The sequence below is a fragment of the Talpa occidentalis genome, unplaced genomic scaffold (genome assembly GCF_014898055.3).
Source record: "Talpa occidentalis isolate TD23 unplaced genomic scaffold, MPIMG_talOcc4v2.1, whole genome shotgun sequence".
Lineage (NCBI taxonomy): Eukaryota > Metazoa > Chordata > Mammalia > Eulipotyphla > Talpidae > Talpa > Talpa occidentalis.
In genome coordinates this window covers 49,069,723-49,089,053 of record NW_026555331.1, presented here as the reverse complement: position 1 = coordinate 49,089,053, position 19,331 = coordinate 49,069,723, and positions in this window count along the sequence as shown.

Sequence of the window (19,331 nt, the reverse complement as noted above, 5' to 3'; positions counted from 1 at the left end):
TCCTTGAGATTTTGTTTCAGGGATCTCTGTCTTCTGGTGGGTTGGACATTGGCAGTGCTAAGTGTTCCCGAGAAGTTCCAGCCCTGATCTATCTCTCCACAGCCCATATTCTGGACATTGGCCCAACCTGCTGGATCTTGCAGTAATAAAAAAAGCCAAATCCTGCATTTGCTCGAAGTTGAGAAGTGAAAGTTTATTTAAAACTATTAAATACAAATAACATTTATTTTTACTTAAGAAGTCTTTAATTGACTTTAATTATCATGCATCAGAGGAATAAAAGAATTGGAGATTGTTACTGCTTAATAATATTTTTGCTCCCACTTGGCATATTACTCTGGCACTGCTGAGGTGTTCAGTGGAAGGAAATAATTATTATATTATTATCCAGAACAGATGTGCTAGAAATAGCCCCATAACTTTGATAGGGTTTTAATTGACCAAAAAACAAAACAAAACCATAGGCTTCTTCGAGGATTATAGTTGGACAAAGTTGTGTGTAAGTTTATGCTTGTGCATAAATTTACCTTTTTACAAATGACAGTGGGTTAAATAAATATCCTAGTGTTCTTCTAATTATCATTCATTCTTAGTTTGAAGATGGAAAACATTGAAGAATCACTCATTTGGCAAAGAGCTCAGACTAATTTTGAATAAGTTCTTCAGGTGTCCAATCATATTTTCATACCCCTTCTGGAGTCTTGAGTACTTACCAAAGTCACTCTGCTAGGACAGGGTTTGAACTCCAAATTCTCTCCAATACCATGGATTACAGCATCTCTGCTTTAGTATTTTAATCACTCAGATGCTATTTCTACTAATTAAAAAAAATTTTTTTTTGAGTCTTACCTGTAAGTGTACAGATAGAAGTCAGCCAGTTTTTTGAAGGAGATTTGTTTTAGAGCAATTTCCTTCCACTGAAGTCTGTCTCAGGGTTTTCTCCTCCCATGAGGTTTGCCCTTTAAATCCTCCCCAGTATGGCAGTACCAATATCTGCCTTCAGTCTTCCCAGTACAGCAAGATTTTCACTTTCCGCTTATCCTCTATTTCCCTTGTCTGTTACTTTGAAGATGACTTCACTATAAAGGCCAGAAAGAACCTATTCATCTACTTTCATAAACTTTTCCAACTTTTATAGTAGCTTTGAGCTAGGGGGTTACTTCAATACTAGCTATTCTATGGCTGAATCTAGAAGGCTACACTGTATATTTTTATAAACTATATTTATTCAGAAAAGGTAATGTAACAGCTGTCAGTAATAAAATAAATCCAGAAGTTCAAAGGCTATGATGAAAAGTAAATTTTGCTATTACCTTGATGCCTAGTTCCCCTTTATAAATTCAGCTAAACTCCATATGCATTAAAATCATAGATAAGCAAATTTTTGAATTTATGCAATTTTGCATGAATGTATGTGAACTCTTAACAATGAACCATTATGCTGCTTTATATAATTAAGAAGTTAATACTTCCTTTTAATTTAAAATACTTTCTCCAGTCATTTTTCCTCTTATTTTTAACTCTGTGTTTGTATGTTGTTATGCATTCCCTAATGATATCTGAAATTTGGGCCCTGCTTATTTCTTACTCTAAACATAAGTTAAAAAAAATCTTCAGTGTTTTCTTCAAGCAAATTCAAACTTTTCTTTATTATGTTTAAATGTTGGATCAACCTAAAATTTTGATACAAGGGTTTAGGAAGAAGAAATTTGTATTTCAAATACATCTTTTTTTTTTTTTTTTTTTTTGTGGGACCCTCGCCAGCAGCCGGGGAACGAACCAGCGTTGCAGAGGCTGGTGGGCAGCCTCGCAGCCCAGTGCTCAACCACTGCACCACCGGGGGAGGCCCACAAATAGATCCATTTTTTAAACAATTTTTTTTTAAATAACTCAGCTTTCCACATAATTTTGAAAATGCTACATTATTAAGCTGAAAAATTTAAGGTTGCATAGTCCCAGATGGTAGCTAATAGCCTCATGTGACTACTGAGCGCAAGGGGATTATGCTAAGTGAGGTAAGTCAGAAAAAGAATGATTTCATTCAATTACGGAATATGAAAATAACAAAACAAAGGAACAGAGGAAACTAAACAAAAGCATGTTCTCAAAATCTAACTTTATTTATTTATTTATTTAAAATATTTATTTATTTATGCATACAAGAGCTGGGGTACAGGCCAGAGGTGCAGGGAGGGTGAGGCTTCACCAGAGACAGAGGGAGGAGCAGAACAGGCAGATGGACTGAAATACACTGCTGAGGGGAGCAGTGGGCAAGTCAGGACAGGTCTGCTGCACCATGTGGATAGCTCCTTGGTCCGTAATGGAACTCATGCTGCAGTGGCTCCGGATATCTTCATAGGTTGTGTCTTAACCCTTTGCGCCACCAAGGAGGCCCTATATTCCATTTCTTGATGAGAAGAACAGGGAGTAATCACCAAAAGGAAAGAAATGGTTAAGAAGCATCTTTAGAGAAACAATGTACAGAAATGAAATAAGTTTATATGTCAAATATTTCTTGTGACCTCTTAGGCACCGGGTCCTGTGCTATGTTCTAAGGCTAGAAAAACTGAACAAGGTGCAGTCCTTGTTTTTATAGTTCACTATTCCTCCCTAGATTAAAACAAAACACACTGAAACAAAAGCTTATCCCTCTCAAGTAACTTAGATTCATTAACCTAATCTTTTAGAAGTCACTCAAATTCAAATAATCTAAAACTTATGGCTTGGTTTTTAAGTTATTTTCTTTGGTTTAGGTATTTAATTATTCCTGCTATACAGCAGAAAATTTTGACAATAACTATTAAGTTTTTGTATATTCATCTGTTTGTTTATATATCTATCTAATCTAAGAGTTGAAGGTTTTTATAGTTTCAAGGCGTTAGGCAGATTCAAAATCTGGGAGATCAAAAAACTGTGAATCACTTGTTGGTTGGTAAATCAGGCTGGAGTCTGGAATCAATAGTTAATAAAACAAGATAAACATAATAGAAAAATAAAAACAATGAGAACGGGGAAGAGATGAAGAGTTTGGACAGGTTTGTGATGTGAAAGAGAAACTTGGTGCAGCTGCTATGGAGATTGGACAGAACAGATGTAACAAAGGTGTTAACACATATCTTGTGTGCATTAACTCTAGCTGAGTTGTCACTATTCTCCTTTCTTGAAATACTATAATCAACTTAAATGTCTGAGCTTCTATGTGCTTTATATAAAAAAAATAGTAAAACATGTGATCTGATGTGGACCACTCTAAGATGACCTAAGGGGAAGTTAAATCATTGCATTGCAAAATCTACTTTGAATGTGTTACACTCTTTAAGAGACATGCTGCATTATAAATCAGGGCCTAATTGACAACAGTTGGATTTTATTTATTTAAAAATAAATGAAATATTTGAAATATTTGAACATTTTTGATTTATGTATGAGTGTACCAATGCATACTATATGCATGTTAAGAATCATTTATGTAAAAAAAGAATCGTTTATGTGTGATCACAAAAAATAATTTATTATATTTTCATTGTTTCTGTTTATCTGCACAGACTGTATCCCCTCACAATAACATTGATGCTAAAGTCTTAAAATTATAGCATCAGGCATGTAACTCAATATGTTAGGATTTTACAAACATTTAAAAACCAGAATGTGAAGTAGAATATTCTTTAGTGTTTTTTATTAGCAGGTACTAATATAAACTACCTTGCCTATGCTGAATTATCTTTCTTCTTTATACCAGTGATCTTTTTAACTATTTAAACATTTCCCTATGTCAATTGAAGAAATACAACAATCCTGAAAGGAAAGAGAGAATGTTTCTCCATGGTGGAAAAAAATATTAGACCAAAGCACAGATAATTTCTGCTGGTTCTAATGGCTGTTCCCCAGTTCTTTTGGTTAATACGATGTTCTCTTTGACAGTCACCTTCAGCGAAGCACTGCCAAAGAGAGCTAGCCTGGGCATGCACCAGGCCAAATATTCCCACATGTTCTCACTCACTGAATAAATCTTTGGCTAATGGCAGTCTGCCCAATGGTTGGAGCACTTGACTGGAAAAGAGAAATAGACATAGACGTGAAAACTTGGGCCAGAGTGAAAATGGAGCAGTGGGAAAGTTCAGAAGAAAACAAGAATTCTTTTCTGTAATAACAAAAAATTAAAAATTTTAGGGTGATGAATCAAAGTAACAAATGTTCATACATAATTCATAACCACCCAACTATTGTTTCCACAATACAATGAAAAAGTGTTTAGATAATAGTATAAGCATATTGACTACTTTTAAGTTGTTTACACTTATAGAACAGTTCTTGCATGAGCAAGATAAAGGTTTACTCCTAGAGAAACTTGCCACCATAATATAGAAGCAAGTGCTACCTTAGTTCCCATTATTTTTGAAACAAAATGTGATACTCATTTTTTTAAAAGATTTATTTTTTTATGCATACAAACTAGGGTATAGGTCAGAGGTGTGGAGGGTGAGAGGATTCACCAGAGACAGAGTAGGGAACAGAACAGAAAGATTGACTGAAATACACTGCTGGGGGAGCAGCAGGTGAGACAGGAGAGGTCTGCTTCGCCATGTGGGTAGCTCCCTGGCCAGGGATTGAACTCCTGCTGCAGTGGCTGTGGAGAGCTTCATAGATTGCGCCTTAACTACTCGCACCGCCTGGGAGGCCCAAAATGTCGTAGTTATTATTATATTATTTCCTTCTGAGTATTTTTCAGACATTTGCAGAAAAATCATCTACATTAACTTCGTATAAGAAAAAAGTTACTTATTTTACTTTATTAGACTTATTTTACTTATTTTACTTATTAGAAAGTGTCAGACTAAAAAGTCAATGTTAAAGAGATGTTGGAAGTATTTATTGTGTAATTTACAAAACCCTGATAATCACAGAATAAATGAAAGAAAAAATGCATTCAAATAAAAAGAGATTTAATTTGTAAACATTAAGAATATTTAATTATAAGGCAATAACCTCAGTAAAGCAGAATTCAATGTCAAAGAATAATACAAGCATAACTAATATAAACAAATATTCTAATAAAATTTAGAGTGTTTGTTATGTTCTTGGGGCACATAATTTATTCTGTACCTTCTATGATGAATGAGATAAACCTAAAAGATTTCATTTTTGGAATGTTATTAAAAATAACTACAAATAAAGCTTAAAATTCTTAAGGTTATTAATACCATCATATTTCCTGCCATTTTAAAGCAAATTCTGTCCATATGTTGAATGTGTACAGTTAATTGAATAGACGCACAAATTTCCAAAGCACCAATCATTTAAGGAAAGTTTTCCATAACCCGGAAGAAGTAGATGTGTCTTGTAAATATTAAGTAAAAATAGAATATTACAAATAGAAATTAGGATAATTAGGACATTAAGGCTTAAAATAAAAGGATACCCAAGATGTAGGTAAGTTCCATTGAAGGCAGGACAGACACAGAATGCTGATAAGAATCAGAGAAAAGGTATCCAGATGTTGAAGATTTACAAAACCCTGATAGTCACAGAATAAACGAAAGAAAAAAATATACATTCAGTATGACATAGGGAGGTGGGAAGTGAATGTGTCCCAGCACAATAGTAGTGGGGTCTGTGTAGCTGGAGAATAAATGGATCGAGAGATGAAATCAAGGCAATCTCAGGCCTCCCTGGTGGTGCAAGGGGTTAAGCACAGCACTGTGAAGCTATCTGCAGCCTCTGCAGCACAAATTCGGTCCCCACAAGCCAGGGAGTTACCCACATGGTGCAACAGACCTCTCCTGTCTCCCCTGCTGCTCCCTTCAGCAGTGTATTTCTGTCAGTCTGCCTGTTCTGTTTCCTGCTCTGTCTCTGGTGAACCCTCTCACCCCCTGCACCCCAGTTTTTGCATGCATAAATAAATCTTAAAAAAAAGGCAATCTCTTAGTAAGCAGGAGGATAATATAAAGTTACAGAAAACATGTAAGAAATGCTAATAAGTAGTGAGGCCAGATAGAAATACATAAATCCACACAGACACTCTAGAAAGAGAAAAAGGAAAGTGAAAAATACTTAAAGAAACAATAAATTTCTGAAGACAGAAAAAAGAAAAAGATGAAAGGCTTCAGGTTACTGATATTCAGAATATAAGAAAGAGGAAAATTCATCTCTACTGAACATGATAGTGTTAGTGAACTTTAAGAATATCAAAGTCAAAGCAACAGTTCTAAATCTTTTCAGAGGTAAAGGAAAGGCTTACAAAAGAATAAATCTGATAAATATCAGGCATTTCAACAGCAACACTGGGTGCAGAATATCAAAGTTGTTTCTTTTTTAAGTTTTTAGAAAGAAAAGAACTTAGGTTTTGAGTTTCCTGCTCAAATAAATGATACTCAGGTGTGCAAGTATTCAGAAATCTGTAATAACAGAGGTACATAATAAAATTACCCTTAGATGTATGTCCTACTTAACATCTCCAATAGGTTCCTAAATCATATTTTTAGTTACAAAAATGTCACCAAATTGCTAAATAAGGACTCAGAACACTTCTCATAGTAAATAATAATTGTATTCGATCACTGATATTCCAACTTGATTACTTCAGTTCAAGATTCTGTCAACTCAGGGTGCAAGGTCCAGCCAAACCTGGACAGGATGCTCCTTACCAACAGATGACAACAGAGAGACAAATCAACTATTGGAATTATCAGACAAAGATTTTAAAGTAGTCATCATCAAAGGACTTACAAAAGCAATTAAAAATTCTTTTGAAGCATGGAAAATTAGAAAATCTCAATAAGGACAAATGTATTAAAAATGATAGCAAATAAGGTATAAAAACTAATGTAAAGATAGCCAGAATAACTACATTAATATCAGATAAAATAAAATTTAGGATAAGGAATAGTAGCATACAGGTAACATGAAAGAAATACTTCATTTTGATAAATAAATGGGTCATTTCATGAGAATACAGAAGCCCTAAATGTGGATTACAAATAAAAAAGCTTCAAAATAGGTGAAGCTAAAATTGGTCTATAGGAAAAGAAAAATGCACAAATTCAAAATTATGTTTTGTAAAAAAAATATGCAATCTCTCTCTGTGGTCAGGAGCCAAGCAATGATACATGCTCTTATTACTTCCATTAAATAATGTACTACTTAATGTTTGTGGGGTAATATCTAAAAAGTCATTGCCCAGAAATGTATCAGTAAACCTTTCCCCCATGTTTTCTCCTAGGAATTTTGCCATTTCAGGTCCTTTTGTTTCTTTTCAAGTTTTTGTTTTGTATATGGTGTGAGATAAGGGTCCAATTTTGTTCTGTCTGGTTCTAACATGTTATAACGTAAAGACAGTATAGTAAACATAAGTAGAAAGGAAGAATTAACATTCTCTTTATTCACAGGAACATCATATTCTCTCTTCAAAAGTATCTTCAGGACTCTACAAAAAAGCATATAAAATAGGTAGGTTTATTAATAACTTTCACACTAAAAAACTATGCAAAATAATGGGACTCCCTGGTGGCACAAGGGGTTAAGCACGGTACTGTGAAGCAATCCGAAGCCTCTGCAGCATGAGTTTGATTCCCAGCTGGTCAGGGAACTACCCATATGGCCAGCAGACCTCTCCTGTCTCGCCCACTGCTCTCCTCAGCAGTGTATTTCAGTATATCCGCCTGTTCTGTTCCCCACTCTGTGTCTGGTGAATCCTCTCACCACCCCCCAATACCCCTACCCCCCATCTCTGGCCTGTACCCCAGTTCTTGTATGCATAAATAAATACATATTTTAAAAAAAACTATGCAAAATATTCCTGAGGGGGCAGGGAACATACCTACTCACTAGCTTGAGGGAAAATTGAGTGCAGCGAAACCCTTTGGCTCTTCACACTGTTACCTACAGTAGTGACTCATGTTACTCTGCTCACATTTCATTAGCCAAAATCACTGCCCAAGTTTATTTTAAAGGATTCAAGGAAAAATAAGCTTTCACCAGAAAGTGCACCAGATATTGTTTAACAGAAATAACATTCTATCTCACCATTGAAGTTACTAATTCAAATTAAAAAGGGTTGGAGTGTTGGCACTGGAAAGTAGAAAACTGTCTGTGTTTTCATTTTGGGAGGCAAAGTCTCTAGCTTGTCTATAATTGCAGTACAGCCAAGCAATATCATTATCCTAAAATGCGGCTAGAACTGTTTATTGCTATTTTGTTATGGTTTTGTTTTGGTTTGTCTTGTCTTTTTTATGTTTTTGAAGGCTTTGTATTATGTTTCATTTAGATTCCATTTCCACTGTCTTATGTATTATTTTTATTATTTCTGTTTGTATATGATGGGCTATTTGTGTGACCTGTTGGATGGTCTGGTATTTGGCTGTTTCTAATGGACCACATTGTAAATTTCTTCTTCCTCCTTCATGTTAAGTAATTTAGGTGCCCTATGCCTTGACAGTCATTATTTTATTTGTTTATGATAACCTCTTTAGGACTTATTTCATATATGTTTGTTGTTGATAAATTCTTTTAGCGTTTCCTTTTCAGTGACGTGCCTTACTCTTTCTTCTTCTTTTTTTTTTTAAATATTTATTTATTTTTTAAAGATTTGTTTGTTTATGTATTTATTTATTTATTTATTTATTTATTTATGAAAGCACTGGGTACAGTCAGAAGCACGGGAGGGTGAGAGAATTCACCAGAGCCAGAGTGGGGACCAGAGCAGGCAGAAGGACCGAAGTACACTGCTGAGGGGAGCAGCGGGCGGCAGGAGAGGTCTGCCATGTGGGACCCTCCTCCGGTGGCCGGGGAGCAGCCGGGGATCGAACCGGCTCTGCAGAGGCTGCGGGCTGCTTCCCAACCCAGCGCTCAACCGCTGCGCCACCAGGGAGGACTTCTTTCTTCTATCTTAATTGTTAATCTTGCTGGCAAATGATTCTGGTCTGGAAGTCTTTTTCTTAAAGTATTTTGAATATTTCTTTCCAATCCCTTTGTGCTTATAATGTTTCTGCTGTGAAATTGGTGGCTACCCTGATTGGTTTTCCCTTATAGGTTACTCTTTTTTCCTTGATACATTTTTTAATATTCTGTCCTTGTTGGTTGTTGACATCTTTATTATTATGTGTCTTGGCATATATCTGTCTGGTATTAATTTGTTTGGAACTCTTTGCACATCTTGCATCAAAACCTCTGGTTCGTTTCCCAAAGTGAGCTGGTTTTCAGTGATGCTTCTTTGAATAAATTTTCTGTGCTTTTTTCCATTTTATTTTCCTTCTAATAATACAGATATTATTTCTCTTTAAATTTTCCTAGAGAGCACAAAAATTTCCATTTTTTAGATTCCTTTTTCTTGTTAATTAATCAAAATTTATCACCTACTACTATGATTTCAGGAGCTGAGTATAAGATAAGGAACAAAATTGACATGTTCCCTGACCTTAAGACATTTATATCCCAGGGCCTCCCTGGTGGTGCAGGGGTTAGGGTGCGGCCTATGAAGCTGTCCGCAGCCACTGTAGCATGACTTCCATTTCCCGCCAGCCAGGGAGCAGCCCACATGGCGCAGCAGACCTCTCCTGACTTGCCAGCTGCTCCCCGCAGCAGTGTACTTCAGTCTGCCTGTTCTGTTCCCCACTCTGTCTCTGGTGAATCCTCTCACCCCTCCACATCTCTGGTCTGTACCCCACCTCTTGTATGCATACATAAATGGATCTTTAAAAAAAAAAAAATATATATATATATATTCCAGTAAATGAAAGCTACAGGTAAACAAACAATATTTAAACACAACTTGTGGGAAATGTAATCGAATTGTAACTGGTGATTGTCCCCTGGAGGGGGTTGGTGAGGATAGATAGCCCCAGGAAAAATGTTAAAAAGTATCATATTTTGGGGTAGAAACTTTGATAAGAAATATAAGGGACTGCAGAAGAAGCCCCCAGGATTTGGTGTTTGGGATTTGGCGTTTGAACATTTAGTGCTTGGGATTTAGCATTTTTGGATCTTTAGCAATTTTGGGGTCAGTGATTTTGGCCCTCACCAGTGCTGATCTTTTGGAAGGCTGGTGTGGGCCTCTGAAGACCGCGGAGAGGCCTCTAGCAGTTAACTTTAGAGAGGAAAAGTTTGGAGGCTTTGTAAGTAGTCAAGCTACTGAAACTGTTTTCGTTTTGTTGCTGTTATAGCCTGGCAGAAAAGGTGAAGACCCGGAGCTGGGCGTCTTGCTGACCTGGGTGAGTATGGCTTTTTGCCAGGTCGTTTAGCTACTGTAGTTGTTATTTTGAGTATTGTCTGGTGTTGTGCTGGGACATTTTGGCAGCTCTGGGAGTATTTTTTGTCATGTCTTTTGCTGTCTTTGTAAGTTGAAATTTGGCCTATACTCTGGCTGCCTGGTATTTCAGGTGGGCAGTGGTAGAAAGATGCCATTTTTTGTTGTTTAGTACTTGAAAAAACTGAACACTGTTTTGTGTGATGTAAATGGCCATTTTTGGCCTCAGTAACTCTGGGTTTTTTTGGAAAAAAGACAAATCTTTCCTCTTTCTTTCTGGGCTGACTCTGGTGTTCTCTGCAGTCATGCAGCTTGTCCTCTCATAGGTGTCCCGCTATAGCCAAGTCACACTGCCACCCTTATAATCCGACTTCAGGCTCAGGTGTGCCCACTTAAGTGTGCCCACACCACACTCCAGGTGTCTACAATCAGGCACACGTGCCCGCTTCCACACTCCCAAGTGCTGCCTGTGTTAACACAGTCAAGGCTACAGGTTATAGCCACAGAGGCTAGCGGTGTAAAAAGCCACTACAGGACTCCTGTCAGGTTTTTTGTTCTGGCATTTGTACTGTGTTCTTCTCTCTCCTCCTTTTTGATTTTGTATGGTTTTTAGTAAGGGCAGATTTTTTTTAATAAATTTTATTTTTATATTCCCCATACAATTGCAACCCCCTTATTTTGACCCCAATCCCTCCCCTCCCCACCCCCCACCCCTCATAGAGTGTCTCTGGTTCATAGTTTTTTGTTGACTTTGATTTTCACTTTCTTAGTTATTCATTTTCCTGGTCCCTTATTTAAGTTTTCTAGATTCCTGCTATGAGTGAGACCATCCGGTATTTTTCTTTTTCTTTCTGGCTTATTTCGCTGAGCATGATCCCTTCCAGCGCCATCCATGTTGCTGCAAATTGCATGTGTTTATCTTTTTTGAATGCTGAGTAATATTCCATGGTGTATATGTACCACATCTTCTTGATCCAGTCATCTATTTTTGGGCATTTGGGTAAGGGCAGATTTTTAACTGTTATTGTTGTGCTTTTTGAAGTAGGTGGAGGACTGGTACTGATATGAAAAAAGGACAGGGCCAATGGGATCACCACCTCCAACACACTCAGGAATTTGAAATTCCTGTTGTGAAGTGTTTCTTTGTGGGTAGTGGCAAGTGTTTTAGAAAAATCTCAAAGCCTCATGGTATACATGTTAAATTATACAATTTCTGTATGTCGGTGATGGTGATATTTCAATATTTGAGGAAAAAAAGTTGTTACAGTTTTTCTATTTTCCATCCTCAGCATATTTATTTTCATTACACTGAAAGCTAATTAAAATACTCATTACCTCACATAGCTTTTTTTCAGCCTCGGCCTGAGGGATGACAGGTGTTTCAGATTTCTCAGTCTGGACTCCGTTAGAATGGCTTCTACAAGGAAGTCCAGGAGCTTTGGCTCAATGCACGCTACAGCTCTTCTGTGTTAGGAGCCTCAGATTCAAGTCAGTGGTCTTCGCTCTGTGCCGTCTCCTCTGCAGCAATGCACACTCCATCCCAGGTGCCTGCTTGTGCCCCTCCCCCCCCCCACCTCTTACCCAGTGCTGTGCTGGGACAGAGAGCTGGATGTCATTTTGTGCCCTAGTCAATTGCTGTAGGGGCTCTACGCTGCAGTCACTCCTCCCTCTTCTGGATTGTTAAATCACTTTTTCCCTCAGGGGTTTTTGGTTTTGTTTTACATCAGTTCTGTTGTGCTTGTCAGGAGGAGGCAAGCTCTGCCATTTCACTGGACTCAACAAAAATAGCAGTATGGGATTTCTAATGTGTTAAATACATTGCTCAACTTTTGAATATTTTCATCTGATAGTTATGAAAAACAAAAATATGTAAGGGTGGAATGTTTAAATATTGGATTTTCTCTACTTGCAAAAAACAGATGAGTGTTGAGTGAAAAAATTTGCCAAAGTATTGAAAATTATCAAAGCTAGTAGATTGATAGTAGATGGAGAGTCTTGGATTTATTTACTTGTAATATGCTTGAATTTTTATGATGAAACTTTAAACAGAATTAAGAAAAAAATATGTGATTTACCTGTGAGTTCTGACAATGTTTTTTTCATGTATACTCTGGAAAACAATGCTACTGGACCTATCCAACAGCCTTTTTACATTTGTTTAAAGAAACTAAGCAGTTTCAGTAACTAATATGATTAGGGAGAGTGGTTTCTCCCCTACTCCCCAAAGGAGAATCAAAATCTAACCTAAACATGGTTACTAATTTTTGCTCTGCAGTAGATTTTTATAGGGATGAGAAGGTAATCAAGTTAGTGGCTAAGGTATATAGAAGGAGACCTTGGCTTGGAGGTAGGTTGATTCTGGAGTGATTTTATCTTTGAAAAAAGAAAAATGTGAACTTGACATATTCCTGCTTTAAGCAAAATTGTGTGAAGTTATGACAGTTTTAAGTTGTGATTTTCATTCTGTAACTAAGATTTTACAAGCATTTAGTTTAATGAAAATTAATATGCTGAGAATGGAAAATAGAAAAACATTAACAACCCTTTTCCCTCAATTATTGAAACATAATTGACATATAGAAATTGTATATATTTAAAATGTATAACTTGAGTTTTTGAGATTTTTCATATATGATTATCACAGTCAAGCTAATTAATATACTCATCACCTCTTAATATACTCATCACCTCATTAATATACTCATCTCATCACCTTTTTCTTTTGTGAGAGAACATTTAAGCTCTAGTCTCTTAACAAATTTCAAATGTATAATATAGTATTATCAAGTATAGTCACCATGGTGTACATTACTTCTCCAGAAATTATTCATCCTTCATAACTGAAACTTTATATGCTTTTCCTGACATTTCTCCATTTATCCCACACCCAGGCCCTGGCAACCACCGTTCTAATCTCTGCTCCTGTGACTTTAAGTTTTAAGTCCCCACATACAAGTGAATTCAGTAAGTACTTTTCTTTCTGTGTCTGGTTTATTTCATTTAGCATAGTATCTTTCATGTTCATCCATGTTGTCACAAATGACAGAATTTGCTTCATTTTATAAGGCTATATAATATTCCATTGTATATTAAATATCACATTCTCTGTATTTTCTCATTCCTCAATGGATATTTATTTTGATTCCATACCTTGGTTATTATCAATAATGTGGCAATGAGCATGGGAGTAAATATCTTTAAGGTACAATTGCATTTGCTTTAGCTACATACCCAGAAGTGAGATTGCTGGATCATATAGCAGTTCTGTTTTTAGTGTTTTTGAATCATACTATTTTATAAAATGGGTACACCAGTGTACAAGTGGTCCTTTTCCCTATATCCTTGCCAATATATTATCTTTGTTGATAGTCGTGACAATGTTTCATTGTGATTTTGATTCACATTTCTTTGATGATTAGTGATATTGAGCACCTTTTCATATAATTATTGGTCATTTGCATGTCGTCTTTTGAGATATGTTTATTCAGGTCTTTTGCCTATTTTTGAATCAGGTTATTATTTTTACTAATGAGTTGTTTGATGTTCTCATTTATTTTGCATATTAATCCCTTATCCGTGTATGGTTTGTAAATATATTCTCCTATTCCTTAGGTTGTCTCTTCACTCTGTTGATTGTTTCCTTTGCTGTACAGAAGCTTTTTAGTTTAATGCAATCCAACTTGTCTGTTTTCACTTTTGGGGTCATATCAAAATCATCACTGTGCAGACCAATGCTGAGAAGCTTTTCTCTGTCTTTTCTTCCTGCAACTTTACAACTTCCAGTCTTAGGTTGAAATCTTTAATCCATTTTGAATGATTTTTGTATACAGTTTGAAACTAGAACCCAATTTCATTCTTCTACGTATGAGTAAACAGTTTTCTCATTTTAATTTATTGAAAATACTGTCTTTCCTCCACTATGTGTTCTTGACAGCTTTATCAAAGCTCAACTTACTGTAACCACATGGATTTATTTCTGCACTCTCTAATCTATTCCATTGACCTGTGTGCCTGTTTTTATGCTAGTATCATGCTGTTTGATTGCTAAGCCTCTCTAGTCTTTTTTGAAATCAGATAGTGTGTTTCCTCCAGCTTTGTTCCTTTTGCTGAGGATTGCTTTGACTAAAATGAAAGATAAAAATCATATGATCATCTCAATTAGATGTAGAAAAAGTATTTGACAAAAGTCAACATACCTTCATGATAAAATCTCTCAACAAATTAGGTATAGAAGCAATGTAATTCAAAATACTAAAGGCCATATATCACAAGCTTATGGCTAACATCATACTCAATATTCAAAGCTGATAGTTTTTCCTCTAAATTAGGAATAAGAAAAGGTTTCCCAACTTTATCATGCTAATAAAATATTTTTATTCAAGATGATATGGAAAATCCCAACTAGAACAACTATGCAAAAAAGAAATAAACATCATTTAAATAAGAAAGGAGGAAGTGAAATTATCTTTTTGCTGATGACATGATTTTATATATATATATTTAAGTTTAACCAAAATATTTTACTAATTCAGTAAAATTTCGGGATACAAAATTCATGAACAAAATGACTTGTGTTTCTATATATGATCAATAAATATCTGTGAAAAGAAATTAAGAAAACCATCCCATATTCATTCGCATCAAAAAGAAAAAAAACCCTTGTGATTTAACCAGAGAAATTATATATCTGTACACTGAAAACTATGAACCATTGATGAAAGAAATCTAAGAAGACACAAATAAATAGAAAGATGATCTGTGTTCATAAATTAGAAGAATCAGAGCCCCCTCAATCACTTGTTCTAACTACCCTGATAGAGAAATTGAAAGAAAATTGTTTGAACAGATCAGTCGTCTTTTTGAGGTTCTTCAGTCATTGGTCATTTCCTTTTATTTCTTAGCACATGATTAACAAGCTGTCTTTTGTGTAGATAATTAAAAATATTGTAAGTTGATTCTACTTTTGGTTTTATTCACAATATTCTTATATGTTCATTCTTTTTCAGTTTATTTTATTTTAAAGATCCTGATTTGTATCTATTGAAATATACATACATATACATAAATTTATATCTGTCTAATTTTTTGGCTCTATTGTGAATCTACAGTAATGTTTATTTTCAAGAAAGGTTATTTTTATTTTATTTTATTTTTTTACACATTTTAGAAAACTAAAACAACACTATTCAATTACTAGACTTATACAATATTGAGTGCTCCCAAAGGTTCTCTTTTAAAAGGTAGAGAGGAAGAGAATTTTGGTAAGAAAACCCCACGCAAAGCAATTCTTTCTTCCTGGAAAACTGTGGGTATTAGCAATTTCTGGTGTTTTCATTAGTTAAAAGAAAATACCAAAGTCATCCTTCTGTGGTTTTGTTTTTTCAACTTGAATCTGAATTTCCATTTTTCTAGGCAGCAGTTTCTTGCTCCTCAGTACTTTAATTGGCAGGGATGCTAGGCCTCTGAAGAAAATTTTGAATGAACGTTCTTGGGTATTAGATAACCAGAAGGTTGCTAATCCTGTTACTAAATTGATTTATGAGGTTTTTGTTGTTGTTTTTTTTTTAACTGTATACCTATATCTCCCATAGCCATGTTATCCACAATGCCAAGTAGTTTTACTGACTTACGAATCTGATATTTCACTTCCCTACTTAAAACTTAATGGCTCTCTATTACCTATGAGGTATTCCAAAATCCTAAATACATAAAATGCCATGTCTCCATGAAATGGGTTCAACATCCTTACCTGCTACTCTGGCCTCAGAATTTATGGTCTAACTACGCCAAGGTAATTGCACATCTCCACAATTTGCAGTATGTTTTTTTTTTTTTTTTCTTCTGTACTTCTGCTTGCTGGTCTCGGAAGTTTTCCCATTAGGATTAAAAATATATATTAATATAAGTCTTCCATTTATATTTACATGAGTTTTGAATAAACTTGGCTCAAGACACAGATCTATATTCTGTAACTGTAATGTAAGGTCAAGGAAGAACTTCAGTGTTTTCACTTAAATTGCTATGGATTCCTAAGGTCTTATTTTTTAAGGTGATTCTGGACTCCAGTTCTTGGTTCTCCTGAATCTTAGTTTCACTCATGTCTTCACTTTCTGTTTCCCCCATACCAAAACAGAAGTAGAAAAAAAAAAAAAAAAACAAAAAAAAACGCTTTACTTGACTTTCCTAAATCCCAAGAATTTGTGTGTATAGCAGAACTTGTCTTAATCTAGGTTAATGAAAAACATTTAAATTGAAATAAAAAAGTATGACTTAAATGTATTATAAATGCCTGGCTTTACTGAATTTTGAACCACAGGTAGTTTATTTTATGAGGATTCCATAATAAATTTGAAGTAAATGAATACTAATGCCTTAATAGTCTTAAAATCCAATGGAGTTGGGCAATAGTTGAATAGTCTGAAAAGTAAATTGAAGTTCTGCATGAATTGGCTGTAATTGTCCTTGAAGTTGTGTAAACTTGATCAAATAATTTTGTTATCTAGAAAAATTTTTAAGTCTATTATATATAAATATATATAAATAAGTATAAATGAATATAATATGTTGATATTAATGAAACAATGTTAATCCAGCAACTATTTCATAAATTTCAGTAGTTGACTATTGAAAATTATAGTTGTCAAAGTAAATATTAAAAATATAACAATAATGTGGTAAAGCCAATTATTTCTATTTAATATCTTCTAAAATATAAAAATAATACATTCATTTGTTTAAAGGAAAAATTTTAAAAAGCACATGTTATTGCCAACCATATGTAGCAGTTGAATGGAAAAGTAAAAACTATACCATCAGAACTGTAATTCAAACAGACTTAAAGAGTTAAATTACTTTTTACATGGAAAAAAGTTTGGTTCACTTTATTGTATTATTTTTATTGGTTTATATATAGTGTTGTAAACCCATGTTTGTTCTATAAGTTCTTTTTAATAGCCCTTCAGACACCCCATCTTCCCATCTCATCTCATCTCTTAAACTTCTCAATATAGATCTTTTTCCCATGAATTTCAATACCAGCCATGTTGCTTTATATTCTTTATACTTTTTGAATCCTTTAATTCCTTTTTTGAGGTCCTTTACCAAGAAACTCAAGTGCTCTCACCTTATAATGTAATTTTCACATAAATCTTGATTCAAACATGACTTCTCATAATTTAATTTAGTTTAACAAAATAGATTAAAGGTTTGAGGTTTAGATTTATTTTTCCCTTAATAAATCTCTATATGTCAACATATAGATCTATATGTGCCATTTGCTAGTAATTAGACTATCATAAAAGCATGAAGGAGAAACTGTTCCTTTACTGTTCAAAGCAACCATCTTTCTCTTTTCTTTACACAGACGTTTTAGGGTAGATAGAATAGGTAAAATTATTCCTGTTTTGCATTTAAAGACTCAGATACAAAGAAGGTATTTTTCTAAACCAGTAAGCTTGGAATCCATAAATCCAAGTTTGGTCCAGTATTTTTTTCTAATGTTATATGCAAATGAAATTTTTGTTAACTGGAATACTTGCTTTATATTAACTGCGCTGATGAACGAGGAAATCATGAATAGAACTGTTTTATAAAGCACAAGTCAAAACAAATATTACTTCAATTAATGTTTTTAAATGATTTTTTTCTGAAGTTATTAAAAATATATTGAGGTAAAAGTCATGTCACATAAAATTAACCATTTTAATTTAGAAAATTCTGAGACATTTAGTAGATTCACAATGTTGTGCAATGACCACCTTTATCTAGTTCTAAAACATTTTTTCAGCCCCCAATAAAATCCATACACATTAAATTGTTTCTCTTCATTCTTCCTTACCTCCAGCTCTTGGTAATTTACAATCTTGCTTCTATCTCTGAATTTGCCTATCCTGTTTAGTCCATAGAAGTGGAACGTACAACATGTGACCTTTAGTCACTTGGCATGTTTTCAAGTTTCATCCATATTACACTGTATATAACCATTTCATTCTGTCCATACCCAGAAGTAGAATTCATGGATCATATGCCCAAAGTGTTTTCCACAGCAACTAAACCATTTTAGATTCCCACCAGCAATGTACAAACATCCCAATTTCTTATATCCTTGCCGATCCTGGTTATTTTTAATTTTTCTGATTAGAACCATCTTTGTGGGTGTGAAGTGACACCTCATTGTGATTCTGATTTCATTTTCCTGATACTGATCATCTTTTCTTTTATCATTAGTATAGCTTCTTTAGAAAAATATCTGGTCAAGTCTTTTAATATTTTTTAATTGGGTTGTTTGCATGTTGCATTGTAAATTTTTTTTAATCTGGATGCTAAGTTTTTTATAAGGCATATAATTTGCAAATACTATCCACCTTGTGTTGGTTGAATTTTCACTTTTTTGATAATTTTTTCTGATGCACAAAAGCTTTTAATTTTAATTTGTCTATGTGGTGACATAGATCTGAAGAGGTGTAAATCTGTAGGCCTAAATCAGATACAGTGTTGTAAACCAAAGTTACCTCAATTAAAAAATAATTCAATTAAAATATATAAAAATTCGGGCCTCCCCGGTGGCGCAGCGGTTGAGCATTGGGTTGCGAAGCTGCCCGCGGCCTCTGCGGCACTGGTTCGATCCCCGGCTGCTCCCCTGCCACCGGAGGAGTGTCCCACATGGCGCGCAGACCTCTCCTGCTGCCCGCTGCTCCCCTCAGCAGTGTACTTCGGTCCTTCTGCCTGCTCTGCTCCTCGCTCTGGCTCTGGTGAATTCTCTCACCCTCCCGCGCTTCTGACTGTACCCAGTGCATGTATAAACAAACAAACAAACAAACAAACAAACAAACAAACAAATAAATAAATAAAACATGCCTCTATAAAAAAAATATATAAAAATTCATCATTCTAAGGACAAACAAGACAGTTTTCACATGTGTGTCTGTGTGTGTCACCTGTTTTAGGAAAGTGTTTATCGTGTAATTACTGTGGAATCGGCACTATATAGTTCCTACAAAGGATAGTTCCTCTCTCTGAGTTCTCATATTAATGATAGAAGAAAACACACAGATTGACAAAATACCTAAACCAAGTACAAAGAAAATAATAT